This window comes from Ictalurus furcatus, chromosome 28, assembly GCF_023375685.1.
Source record: "Ictalurus furcatus strain D&B chromosome 28, Billie_1.0, whole genome shotgun sequence".
Classification (NCBI taxonomy): Eukaryota; Metazoa; Chordata; class Actinopteri; order Siluriformes; family Ictaluridae; genus Ictalurus; species Ictalurus furcatus.
The window spans coordinates 19,110,845-19,125,493 of record NC_071282.1 but is presented as its reverse complement, the minus strand read 5'-3'; the positions used below and the strand labels follow the sequence as shown (position 1 = coordinate 19,125,493).

The window sequence follows — 14,649 nt, the reverse complement described above, 5'->3', positions numbered from 1 at the left end:
CCGTCTGTGGTGGTGTCTGGGTGTTGTAGTCCACGTTTGTAGGCCTCGCAGTATTCTGGGAATTGTAGTTGAACGCTGATTCTGTCGTAGAAATGACACTTTCTAGTCACATACAGCATTGGTGAGGCAGATAACAACATACTACTTTTATGTAATTATTTTTCAGATGATAAATGCTCTGTTCACACAGGCAGCTCAAGTCCAGATTTTATGCAGTATGAATGGAAGGAATCTGATTTTCTGATCCATTTTCCCTTTTGTGTGTGTGTGTCGGTGCTCTCTGACAGACTGGCATCACATCCAGAGTGTATTCCTACCTCATGCCCTGTATTCCCAGGATAGACTCCAAATCCACCTTTAGCCTGACCAGGATTAGGCCTGTCTCTTTATAACATTTGTCTTGTTAGTCATCTAGTTTCTGTTTTTACCCCCTTTCTTATCTCTGTCCTTCCTGAATGAAAATTCCATCAATTCTTTTTCTTGAGCATCAACACACTGTATTTGTGGGACAAAAGCACCACACACTGCGCTCAGCAAACCCTCAGTGACACACATCATCACTTTATCACTTCAGCATGCCTCTAACTGTTTTTAATCCGAATAAAATCAAGGCTAATGTTTCATTACCATATATTTTGCACATAACGACCCTTGTTTTGTAGGCAGGCGCGATTTTTTTTGTATTAACGTAATTAGCGGGGTCCGTCAAGGTCTAATTGGGCCCGTGGCATGATGGGAAACAGCGCGGAGGTGTCGCGCAGGGGCAGGTGGCAGGCGCAGAGGCGGATAATTACAGGATGAATTTCACTTTAATACACGGCGAGCTGCGCGTGGAAATGCAGATAGCGGAGCTTTCTGCCTAATGGCTTCTGCCTCTGCAGCCACTTGAGAGAGGGAATGATCTGAAAGAGTGTTTAATTAACACATGCACTATGATCCAGAGTGTGTGTGTGTGTGTGTGTGTGTGTGATGGGGGAATAGAGAGAGAGAGAGAGAGAGAGAGTGGGTAGTTGCAGAGGGAGGGTGATGGAGAGGAAATGTGAAAATGGGGGAATGAGAGAGAGAGAAAGAGAGATGGACAGCTTTGGGGTGAAGGGTAGAAAGGTGAGCCGAACACAAAACATTTCCTGAATGTGTAATTCTGTATGCAAACACACACGTCGTTTGTTGGCCCCACTAGCAGTTAGTGGAGCTGTTCAACATTAACCAGGCTGTTCTCTTATCACACTGTCTCTGTGTTATATAAGGAATTAAACACAACGCAGTATGCTGTTACAGAAAACTAATCAACATCAGGGTTGATTACAGTACATTACAATAACAACACGCCTTGACGTGTAACATAAAGTTAATAAAACAAAAAAGCAATAGGACGTCTCTGTCCTGAGTTACAGCTTTACCTCTGACTGTTACAAAGTGCTGACACTGGATTATCTCATCGCAGTGGCGCCCGTCGAGGGGTGGGATATATTATTAGGCAGCAAGTGAACAGTCAGTTCTCGAAGTTGACGTGTTGAGCCTGATAACTTTAAGGCATATGGCATGAATTAAAGAAGTAGTTGTCTAAACTAGTCTTTATCTAGATGTACTTTAAAAAGTAAGTGTTGTGCATTCGAGTGAGGTTGGGAACTGAAATACCAATATTTCTACATGGAAATTGAACTAACTGATGCTGCAAGTTGTATCGTGTATATTGTTGTGGTGTGTATCGTTTGCTCACTGGTGTCTGGGGTGTAGCTGTGGTTTTGTGATTGGTTTTTTGACCACATGTATGTGTGTGTATCCTCTCCATATGAGTTGTGTGTGTAATGGAGTGTTGTGTTTGAGCGAGCAGGTATGTGTAGCTCTGTAGAACACTTCTCTCTCTCTCTCCCTCCCTCCCACCATCTCTCTCTCTCTCTCTCTCGCTCTCTCTCCACTCTACTGGAGCTAAAAGCCCTGGAACGGGCCGCTAATTGCCCAATTAGGCCTCTCTGCGCGCCTCCGCGGCTCGGCTTGCTCCATAATTGGGCTGAAAGCAAACGAACGGCCGGCAGACAAACAAGCTACTAGAAAATAATTACTTGGAGTGTTTCTTTTCAGTTGCTGTACAGCGGATTTCATTATGGTGAATGGCCCACTAAAGCCCGCTCGAAACGCTGCTAGTTGTCATTTTCATGGCGACTTGATAATGACATTAATTTGTCTTAATGGCTGGTTCTATTGTTATAAATAGGAAAATGAGGCGAAATTGTCTTGCCGTGGCGAGCACAAGAGGACTCCAGCGCGCTCCCACCGGGCATCAAGAGATAAATTGGTGTGCTTGTCAAATTTCCAATAATTTGTTATGTGGACTACGAGTAATGCCAGTGCCATTAACGCTCATTTCGCCCCAAATTCATTACTGCCCTTTTTTGCCTTTTTTTTTTTTTGACGTCTCTAATACACGCAGTCCGTTCCTCTCGGCTTTGAGTGGCTGCACGAGGACCGAAACTCGTCGTCCTACCAGTGAGTTCGGAAACACACATTATGCATGCTTGTACACTCATGCAAAACACACACACACATTATAATATGAATTCTGACACAGGCACACAAGCACAGACATCCGCAGGTGCTCATTTGTTCGTCTATTTGCACAGGTCACTGTGCTCACCTGATTCAGAGGTGAAGTTAAAGGTAAAGTCCAGCAAGAAAAAAAAATAACCTATAGAGTATTCACAAATGCACTTGATCATTTGTGTCTGACGTTTAACTTCTCTGGTTTTTGTTTTTCCGGAGCTGTTTTAGAGCAATGGAAGTTTGTATCGTCCAGAATGTGCAAAGTGCGCCACTTTTGGGTCTCCTTTACAATTAAACCTTCCTGCTCTTGGGGCGGAGCTTTGGGGATGGTGCGATCTCAAATTGCAGCAAGAAAAGTAAGACTATTAAATTTGCCCAACATGGCCGCCATCATGACCTTCCAGCACTCACTTACAATACATTCTCAAGTTTATTTCATAGATTTGTAGCTTATAGACACAAGTCTACATGTCCTGCGTGGATTAGCCATTCGTTACTTTAGTACGAAAATGTTCACACCCAAACATCCTCCCTGAGCTGATCGACTACATTTTTTACTTTCAGAACTACAAATTTGAATGTACTGTTTCTTAAATATATGTCACGCTTTTAAGAATTTATGGTTCTCTTTTGACTCACCCCTGTATTAAAAGTAAAATCAGAACCAAAAGCTGATTCGGGGTCAGTCCTGCAGTAGAAAGGTGAACCTTTAGTGTCCAAACTTCTGCGGCTTCTTCTCTGAAGTGTCAATAGGGGGCAGCACTTCAACAGTTTCCGCACTCACTTTCATCCAGTTGTGTGTTTAATAAAAAACACACACACACGGAGCATAAAAATCAGTTTAATGCATTTAGTTAGAGAGCGTTTCTATCTAACGTCTAATTCATTATTATTAATAAACATTGGATATTATACGCTCCTGTTCTCAGTAAAGAGCTGTAAAATGACACCAGGTCTCTCAGACCATTAAGGCTTGTTAGCTCATGAGTGTTAAACGTAGTACAGGGATGTTATGAAAGACAGAGTCGCTGATTTCACCTAAGGAAGTTGAGTTTAACATTACAGATAAGCCATAATATCAATAAAAATCATCAATTTGTATTGCTTTATAACCAGTTTATAATCAAAAAGCTTTTTTATTTTGCTTTATAAATGTATATTAGATGTCTGTAATATCTTGAAAAGCATCTGTACTAGTTTTAACTGTTGGGAAATAATGACCTCCTGTTTTGTTTTGTTTTTTAAAATTATTATAGGTTTGGAATATATAAATGATATAATCAGTTTTCGATGTGATAACTGTCTGATTATTACATTTTACACGACCATGTTAAATTTGAACCCAAATTGTAAACTTAAATGTGTAAATATGGATTTTTATTTATTTGTTGTTCTTTTTGTTTAGTTAAAAATGATGCCATGCAAAGCAACTATGTGAAAATATGTTAGCTAGATTAGCATTACTGCTGCTCCTTTAGGGTATTTGGAAATAATATTGATCAGTAATTATTGAACAATATTGTTATACGATCAAAAATTCCTGATTACGTTAACAGATGTTTAAAATAAATAAATAAATAAATAAGAGACATATCACCTGTGTTGAGTTTGCTTTACATGGCTCTTTTCTTGAATATCCGTAATGCAAATATCTAAGCAGTCAAGTATGTATATCCATTTGTGTATGTTCATTCACACTCCTACACCTGAATCCTGCGTACAAAAAGAACTCAAATATAGTCACTTTTAGCATGTTTTTCCTCAAGAAGAATGAGCTAAAAAATTATCTTCTAGTCATTTCCTGTAGCATTTTTTAATCTCCGTGCCAAAAACCATAATCACTGCAACATGCAAAGCATAACATGTTTCCATGAGCCGTTTAATTGGTCTAATTGCACCGCCATTGAATCTTAATGCAGATCGTAATAGTGCTAATTATCTAATTAACTGCCTGTTCATTATGTGCCGTAGGAGTGGGAGCCAGCAGCGGTGGAACCCTGCCGGCACGGAGAGCGACCTCGGAACAATACAGCAGCGTTGAGAGCAGATGGGAGGTAGTGTTTTTTAGCCCAGCGGCTTTTTAAAATATAGCCAAGAGTCATGTAATTAAATTCAGCCGGAATGTGGAGCGAGACTCCAATGGGAAGTTTGGTGCATTAAAAATGGCCAGAAATCCACAGAGACGAGGATTAACGGCTAAAAATGAAAATCTAGTCCATCAGCCGCAGTTAACATTTTTAGTTCATTTTAATTATCGTTGCTAACGAGTAACCAAAGCTCATCAGCGCCTTCAACAGACAATGTCTCAGAAACGTTACAGAATTCATTAAAGCATAAATTTAATAAAATGTTATTAGAGCTATTTTATAAGCCTAATCACTTCTAATACACAATCTCCACCTTTAAACTTTAAGCCACGCCTCCTTTCCGAGTCTGACACCTTTTAGCACGTTTAGTGCACAGTGCTAAAATGGAATATATATAATAATATATATTATTACTTGTTAGCTACATCAGTCTCGCAGTTTTAAATGAAATGAACTGATTTTACACCTCAGATATTTCTCAACTGACATAATGGACTTTTTTTTTTTTTAACTGACCAAACTGTTCCTTTAATCAGTGTATTTATTCATTTATATATTCAGCATCGTGAAAATAAATAACTTTTAAAAAATGTAAATCTTCAGCTTTATAGCGTTTGTTAGTACTTAGTGAATCTGGGCTTTCCCGAGAAGCACTATAGTCAAACGTCATTATTAACTAAAATAAAATATGACAGAAGTTCTTAATTAAACATTGATTAATTAACAAATTAATAATTGTTTCTACTTAGAGTGGAAACTTTGTTTACGTACAGCAAATGCATAGAATATCAATCAGACTCATTAAAAAAAAAAGTCCAGGATCATGATCAGTGAAAGTAATTTATTAATTTATTTGTTTATACATTGATTTATTATCGTTATGTATTTATTTCTAACATAAAAATGACTTTACATTTTTCAGCTTTCTGAATTAGTTACTGAGTAGTGAAAACAGCTTAAAAAAAACCTTAAACTTATATTTTATAGTATATAAATTAATTTTTAAATTTGGGGTTATAAAAAATACATTAAGAATTTTAGTGTTGTTAGAAGAAGAAAAAAACCCCAAACAGGTCCGATATCAAGTTTGGTTTGAGTATTCATTAATTTCTGTATTTATTTACCATGAAACTGATTTAAATAGATTGTTTTCTGTTAGAATTAACTTCGCGGTCAGATTAAAACCAATCCTAATGATTATGTAAAGGACTCGATTTACTGGATTTCTCCACTTTTCACTGAAACTTCATTTAAATTGGACTCGTTACCGAAGCCTCTCTGCTTTACTCCCTGCTCTCATAAAACATGCAGAACATTTTTACTGTGATTGCTCTGGATAAAGCGATGGCCACTTGACTCGCGATGATTTGACGTTGTAAGATTATTAATACAAACTTCGTGGAACTAAATGTAACGTAATTACATTTACGTACAAGTTTAAAAAATAATGATTACATTTTAAAAGCTATATAATAAGCTCCCAGCCTGGAAATGGCAAACGCATGATGAAGCTTTAACATTTCTCACTTGCCATGGAAAAATCGTTTGTTTGGTTAAATGAGTGTTTCGTACCCTTTTGAACATTTTTTAAAATGCAAAAATTTACGTTTTAGTTACCAACCCAATTAATTTTAAACATCATCCCATGTATTTTCCGTTTTCACTTTCTTACTGTGCTGTTTTCACTCCTTTCTTCTTTTGTTTTTACTCCGTCTTTCTCCGTTAGACGTTTTGTCAGATGTTTAGATCTTTTCTCTTTGAAACAAATAAATAATTTTTAAAAAAAAAATCCATGCTCTACTATGTTTCCCACCTGAGAAAGCAAAACAAAGCAGCCGGTTCTTAAAATTGAGCTACGTATTTAAAAAAAAAATGCGGTTTTGAATCCCGACGTTGGGGTTTTGGGGGCGGAGTTATGGTGCTGTCGTGTTTTAGTTCAGGTCATGGTGGAATTACGGTACTTTGCGAGAGACGCAAGAACAAGATACGGCTGGCGTAAATAGAAGTGATGCGAGAAGAATGGCTAAAGAAGCTTCTGCTCAGAGCTGTACATCTCGTCACGTTCGGAAACGAGTGGTTTCTATGGCAACGCAAACAACAATTTAACGTCGTACAGCGATAAAGCTCGCCTAAGTACCAGTGATTAAACCGCGACATTTTAACCTCCTAACTATTTTAACGGGCCGTGTTTTTCCGTGAGTTTGTTTATGATGTGGAATTTTAGTTAAAATTGTACTTAAATCTTTAAAAGAGTTATAGGCTATGTTAAAGGCATAAATGTGTTTTTTCTACATTGATAGTTTTTATTTGCTATAATCACTCCATTACGTGAACACCCTATTAGCAATCCGACCTTTTCTCATGACCGTGTTTGTATGAAAACATAAAAACAATCCAGCCTCATAAGTATTTGTTCAAATTGGTATGAATTTCTCATGAGATCAGGTTGGACGACGTGAGCACACGAGCTTATACGAGGCAAGGAACTGTTGCATCATCAACATGGTGTCTTTATTTAATTAAAATTTTTAGATGAATAAACGTTTGTGTGGAATTTTACAGCATGACCATTAAACAAAGAAAAATGTCTCGCTACAAAAATCTAAACTGTAGAATTTATCCGTCGCGATGCTTCTGCAGGGGTACATTAAAAGCTGTGTGCGTGTATGTGTGTGTGTGTGTGTGTGTGTGTGTGTGTGTGTGTGTGTGTGTGTACCCGCAGTGACTCAGTGAGTTCAGAGTTTCACGCCGGTGGAAAGGTCTCTCTGCTGTTAGTGCCGTGTTGTGTAACTGTTCTCTAATAATAGTTTTTAAACGGCGCTCTCTAAACTTCTCCACACGCACAGAACGAACACACAGTTCAATAAAACTGCATTTTAAAACACTTGCGGCACATTAAAGCAACGCTGAGCTGTGATTTATGAGCATTATCCAGCCTGAGGAAAGCACTTCATTCCAACACAAACGCAGGCGGGGTTGCCACACGAGAAAAAAAAATCTCACCTTGTTCCCTCTTGGTACCGAATTAAACACCGATGATGTTATAGTGAAATAATTCAAGTGATGAAGTGGAAATACTGTTACCAACCTGGAGTGTGATTATTTTTCTATAACAGCACGCACTCAAGTTTCGCAATTTACCGATTATACGCTAAAACGATTCGAATTGTTTTATTTATTAACGAGCGACACGTCATACTTTTGATCCGTTCCTAGTTAATGTTGTGAAACGTCCGCCAGACAAGTTAGTTCCTGCTCTCACTTACGTCATATATGAACAGTCGTTCGCCTCACCAGTATCTCTCTTTTCTCTCTGGGAAAGTTCATAGGACAAAAGGGGGAAAAAAAAAGCAGTTTGTCGTTTTACCGAGAAACAGTAAAGAAGCGTAAACTCCTCTGTCCTGAAGATGTGGGAAAGCTTAAAGTTACAGCTGACTGTTACACAGCACTGACACTGGAGACTCCTTCCGAAAACGTTATATAAACACGGTTTTTAAATCGGAGCGCCGGCCGAACAGGTTCCTGTGAATGAGATGTTGCTATAGAAACGATAACGTGTTAGAACGGGCGCATTAACGGGCTGCTGTTATAGAAACGTAATCCTTCTGACCAATCAGAATCCATAACTCTAACAGCGATGTGGCGTTTCATTCGTTTATCTCCAGGGTTCTGATTTATTTATTCTTTTGTGAGAGAGTGTTTATCATCCGCTAGTTAATTAGCTAGCACTTGTTATTGTTGGAAAAGGAGATAAACACAGAACGAGAGATAGATAGATAGATAGATAGATAGATAGAGAGAGAGAGAGAGAGAGAGAGAGAAATATTATGAGAGCATTAGAAACAATAAAGCAAATAACTTTTGTCGGAAATGCCCTGTTTCTCAGTTATTCCCGGAATTCCTCTACAGAGCTTCCATCTGCACTTTTAGGGAAAAAAAAGGTTCCTTAGAGGCTTACTGTCCAGAACCTCCTTTGAGAAGGAATCCGGGTTTGTCACAGGGTTTTACACAGAACCGAAGAGCTGTTTAGGGTGTTATACACAGAACAAACAAATGGCTTGTGCATCTGAAGGACTCCTTGAGAAAGGTTCTGTGTAGAGCCCTAAAAGAGAGAGGTTTTCACATAGAACCCTTTGAGGAACCTTTAATCCTGGGAATAGAAATAATGCAGGATAGTTAGTAGTTACACAGAGTTTAAAAGTTGTGTGGAGCCTGGAGCCTATCACAGGGGGCTCGGAGGACGAAGCGGGGGACACGCTGGACGGGGTTCCAACCAATCGCAGGGCACAATCACACACACGCTCATACACCCATTAACAATTACTGCATATTCAATAAGAGAATATAAAGAACAAAATTTTAACAGTTTATTAAATTAGCAGAAATTATGCATTTATAACTATATACATATAACTATATATACAGTACAAGTAATTAACACTAATTGTAATTATACTCTCTCTCTCTCTCTCTCTCTCTCTCTCTCATACACAGACACTATAGAAACTCTGTCTGGATATCTTTATAAGCTGTCGACTTGTAGTTTCTTATTCCCCAAGTACCAAGAACGATGAACTTTACTATTATTATTATTATTATTATTATTCATTGAGGGAATAATAAGTTTCACACACCAGCAGTTCCAGAAAGAAATGTGGAAATTAGCTGTGACAGAATCATTGAATCAGTGAGTTGAACTCGAGAATTGAATCGGTTCTATTCATGAGTGAATCATTCAGACTGGTTTAATCAACGGGATTCTCCAATTCATCGACATGAACCGACTCAAACAAACGTTCGACGCTTTTGTTTTTATTACTACGTGCACTAACTTAGTAAAGGTTCGTTTACTTTTTCCATCAGTGACCAATGAATGAAACATGCTGAAGTTTTTTTTTGCAGCTTTATTGGTTCATTTAATTACGAGCAATGAGAAAATAAACCAAATAGCATGCAAAGCAAAAGTATAAAAGTATATTTTCTCTGATTTAGACTCAGCAGCCGGCTAGTGGGTGTGAAAACTTTCTCACACGCGCACACACACACAGTGTACACAAAGCCTTTTTTGTCTAATTTTGTTTTGTAGCTGCAATTTTACATCCAGGATTTTATTAAATAAAGGAAATTTTGTGCGTGTGTGTGTGTGTGTGTGTGTGTGTGTGTGTGTGTGTGTGTGTGTGTGTGTCGTATCAGACAATTGCCCCTCCCTCTCCCTCCCTCAACTCCCTCTCTCTCATCTCCAACCCACAACACACACATACATACAAACAAAAAAAAAAAAGAAGAAGAAGAGTGAAGGATGGTTGACTTTTATTGGTGCGGCCATAAAAGGACGGGATGAAAGCGGGAGCGGGCCGAAAAGAGAGACAGAAGAGAGAAAGAAGCTTTCAGAGGGAGGGGCGGAGGAGTGAAGAACAAGGCCTCATCCATCAGGAGGACGGAGGAGATACATTCCTGCGGAGGACACACTCACTCAGGCGCACAATGGTGCTGGGAGGGGCAGGGAGTCGACACACAACTTTCCTCTTTCTGCCTCTCTCTCTCTCTCTCTCTCTCTCATTCTGTCATCACGCTCTCTCTCTTTTCTCTCTGTCCATCAATACACACTCCTCAGCCAATTCACCGCTCTCTATGGCCATGACCAATGTCAGTTTCTGACGCTCAAAGCGTGTACGCCAGCAATGAAATGCAGCTTTCTCTTCCCCTGAGGCATTCTCTCTGTCTCTCTCTCTTTCTTTTTCGTGGTTTTTTTTGTTTTTCCATTTTAGCTTTTTGTGTCATGTTTTGCACTTAACATTTTGGTGAATGATGACGAAGCCGACACAGCTTTATAATTACTCACATTTTTTCTGTCTCAGTCCTATTTTATCTTTCTCTGATCTAAATCTGGGTTTGTTTGTGTGTGTGTGTGTGTGTGTGTGTGTTTTTATATCTTGGTGTAGAACAAATGTCCCCACAAGGATAGGAATATCTGACTGAATATCTGTGGGAACATTTGGCTGGTCCAAACAAGGGAAAAAAGACACTTTTGCTTTTGGTTAGTGAGGTTAAAGTGTGTGTGTCTGTGTGTGTGTGTGTGTGTCTCTGTGTGTGTGTGTGTGTGTGTGTGTGTGTGTGTGTGTGTGTGTGCGCGCAGTGTGCATGGAGCAGGTGATAGCTTTTTGGAGAGCACCCTTTCACACCCCTCTTATTCTGCGCTTGAACAGCGTGAAGAGGTGGGAGAGCTGAGGGGCCTCCACCCGTCTCTTCCAGGGGCTGCACCTGCCCGGCCCGTGTGTTTGTGTGTGTGTGTGTGTGTGTGTGTGTGTGTGTGTGTGTGTGTGTGTGTGTGGTTGGAAGGGAGTATAAATACTGCCCTCTGACTATTTGACCTCGAAGAGCATCACTGTAGAGCTAAAGCATACATATGTGTTCATCCGTCCATCTGTGTATACTGCATACTACATACTATGTCTTATAATAGGACATAGTGGTGCTTGAAAGTTTGTGAACCCTTTAGAATTTTCTGTATGTCATCAGAAGTCCTAAAGGTAGATAAAGAGAACCCAATTAAACAAATGAGACAAAAATATTATACTTAATCATTTATTTATTGAGGAAAATGATCCAGTATTACATATCTGTGAGGGATAAAAGTATGTGCACCTTTGCTTTCAGTATGTGGTGTGAGCCCCTTGTGCAGTAATAACTGCAGATAAACGTTTGGGGTAACTGTTGATCAGTCCTGCACATCGGCTTGGAGGAGTTTTATCCCGTTCCTCCGTACGGAACAGCTTCAACTCTGGGATGTTGGTGGGTTTCCTCACATGAACTGCTTGCTTCAGGTTCTTCCACAGCATTTCTATTGGATTAAGGTCAGGACTTTGACTTGGACATTCCAAAACATTAACTTTATTCTTCTTTAACCGTTCTTTAGTAGAACGATTTGTGTGTTTAGGATCGTTGTCTTGCTGCATGACCCGCTTTCTCTTCAGATTCAGATCATGTCCTGATATTTTCCTGTAACTCACTCAGAGAAAAAGTGCAATCAGTCCTCTTCCACATACACAATCTTACAGATGCCTATGATTGGCCGGAGTGTCTGTGATTGGCAGCGGGAGAGAGAGTAAAGCCCCTCCCTTCCAATTCTGCTTCCTTGCCTCCCAGCCATTGATGGCTGTCGCATCATCAGGATTCGAACTCATGATCTCCCAACGTTGGGGAGAACGCGAAATGAATTATTTTAACAGAAATTAGACCGGAAATGAATTATAATTAACTTGTAAACAATTGAACAACTCAGTTTGTACGAAAAGTTTTTATTCCGTTCTTATGAAATCGAATGAAATCCAACCACTTGTTTTAAAATTAAAACAACTTTGGCAGCGTTTATGCAAATTGGTGCAGAATTGCTTAGACCTTTTAAATCTAGTTAATAAATAATTAAAATATACAGAAACCGATTAAATCCGATATCCGACTGAAACAAAAAAATAGGTTTATAATGTGCATTTGGAAGGTTTAAATGGAAATGTAAGAAGTAGAACTGTTTTTCCCCACATGGAAATGTATTTGAGTAAGACTACAAGAATTAATGCTTAAAATAAATAAATGTTAACACATGACAGTCTTCCAACTCCGTCGACCCCTGTCTACCACGGCTTCTATTCCCACTTTACTTTTATTCCAGTGCACTGTGAAATCATTATTTATTTTGTGCAGCTTTTCGGCGGTAAAGTATATGTGATAAATGCGTGACATTAAACTGGATTAGCTTATGATGGTTATTAAAAGGAAAATACAAAAGTATTGTTTTGTTTTTTTGTGTGCATGTGTTAAGAGTCATCAGTGCACAATGGTGTGTTTGTAATTGTCACTTGTGTGCATTTTTTTTTTTTTTTTTTTTTAACAGTGGTCTCAGTGTTTTTTTGTGGTCTTGGCGTGGGAGTGGCACCAGCAGGGCATTCAAGTTGTTTAGAAAAACCCAGCAGCTCTTGTTTTGTCAGACAGATTGAGTAGAAACGTGACAGCGGACATCAGAGGTGGTTCAGTCCAAGTTAGATTTATTAGCACCGTCACACCGCTGAGGCATTTCAAGCAGACTGTATCATAAGTGGTGTATCTGAAAAGAATTTATATATATATATATATATATATACACAGCGATGACTTTTTGTATAAAGTTGGTTTCTAGAGTGCGTTGTTAGGGAAGGGTGGGGGAATTGGGATGCGTCCCGCCGCGTGTCGTCCTTCTCAATAGAGCTGCATCTGCAGGAAGGCTGGGAGCCGCCGTTAATGCCCAGTGACCCGTCCACAAAAACACACCCAACAAATTTTACACCCCGAGCACAGTGCCCTCAGCTGACTGATGTCACACACACACACACACACACACACACACACTCACTCACTCTCTCACAAAGAGAGATGGAGAGCGAGTGAGAATGGTCACCCCCAGTCATTAGGACGGAGGAGGGAGAGAGAGAGAGAGAGAGAGAGAGAGAGAGAGAGAGAGAGAGAGAGAGAGAGAGAAGTCAGATGCAAGATTGAATGAGGAAGAGGAAAAAAAAAGAAAATCAAACGCAAACTTAAACAAAAGGCAGCCCCAAAACACAAAGCGCTCCATAGAGATTTGGGAAGAAAAGGGGATATTGGGTTATGAAAATGATTCAGGCCGCTTCCCTTGCACATGCAAATGCCCCCTTTTTCCCTGAACTGGGGGGGATTTTTTTATTCATCACCCTGCAAGTGTAGTTCTCACTGTGACAACACTGCCTTTCTTTCGCTTCGTGCCAGTACAGTCTCTCACGCCAAACTCGGCCCACCGTGCTGTTATGATGCTAAAGGCTAATGCGGTTAGCGCTTCACTCAGATGCTCTGAATACAAACGGAGTCATTAATCTTCATTAATCGCGACCTGGATGTCGACATCAAACAGCTGGAATCCCGCTGGCTAAATGTTTAAATAAGTGGGAATAAATGCGTTATTGATGAAGTGCAAACACACAAAGTGCTTTATTATTTCTTACTCTACAGTGTGTGTGTGTGTGTGTGTGTGAGAGAGAGAGAGAGAGAGAAAGAGAGTGAGAATGTGTCAGATTTACACTTTATGTTTGATAAAGTCTAGAAAAAAAAAATAATTAAAAAAAATCGTCCATATTTTCGCAGACAAGGTTTTCCATGACAACTAAACCAGGAAGTACATTTCCTAAAATTTCCTGCGCATCCAATGGGCTGAAAGTAAATTATTAAAAAGACAACATTACAAATGTAATTAAAATGTTGGTTTTGTTTACAGATCTCAAAAAAAAGAAAGAAAAGGAAGAGAAAAAGCAACAGATTAAAGGAAAAGAAGAGAAGAAAATGAAAGAAAATGACAAGCATCATCAGCAAAAAGTCATGTGAGTTATTAAAAAGAGAATGGATGAAAGAGAGATCAGAAGAGAGGGACGATGGAGAGATGTGCGCTCTTAGGAAAAAGGGGCTGTTGGTGTAGTTAAGGGTTCCTCGCCTCCTAAAAGGGGTTCTGCAGTGGAACTGTTTCTGATAAACACTCTACATAGAACCTTCATGACAACCAAAGAACCCTTTAGAGATCTAGATCTGACTTTTTTTATAGGAATATAGGAAGGACGGAAGGAAAGAAAGAAAGGATGGAATTAGACAGGAACAAAATGTGGAAAATAAGTTTAAAAAAAAAGAAAGAAAGGATAGAGGGATGTATGGAAGGAAGGAAGGGAATATCAAAGAAAAATAAAGATGGAGGAAAGAAACACTGAAAGAAAAGAAAGCATCAAGGAATGAATTAGCAAAGAAAAACGTATCTCTAAGGGAATAAATAAGAAGATGAAGAAGAAGTAGGAGAAATGATTGTATTTTATTTAAACTCTGTCGTTCTTTCAGGATGTAAAGAGAAAAACAGCACGTTTATTCTCCAGTAAACGTACAGACGGTTGCTGCCGTTCATTTAATTAAAACTAAACGGACCAGTTTGGCGTGTCTCGCTGGGAGGAGCTGGATTCCTGATGGACTTTTTCTCCTC

At 39.2% G+C, this 14,649-nt stretch overlaps 1 long non-coding RNA gene across 1 annotated transcript; it reads left to right on the top strand.

Moving 5' to 3' along the window:
* The first annotated feature begins 1,484 nt into the window (after positions 1–1,484).
* LOC128603744 (uncharacterized) lies at positions 1,485–14,246 on the top strand. The gene is made up of 3 exons (XR_008385058.1): positions 1,485–2,897; positions 4,513–4,595; positions 13,906–14,246. It is a non-coding gene; the product is annotated as an uncharacterized LOC128603744 (long non-coding RNA).
* Positions 14,247–14,649: the final 403 nt, after the last annotated feature.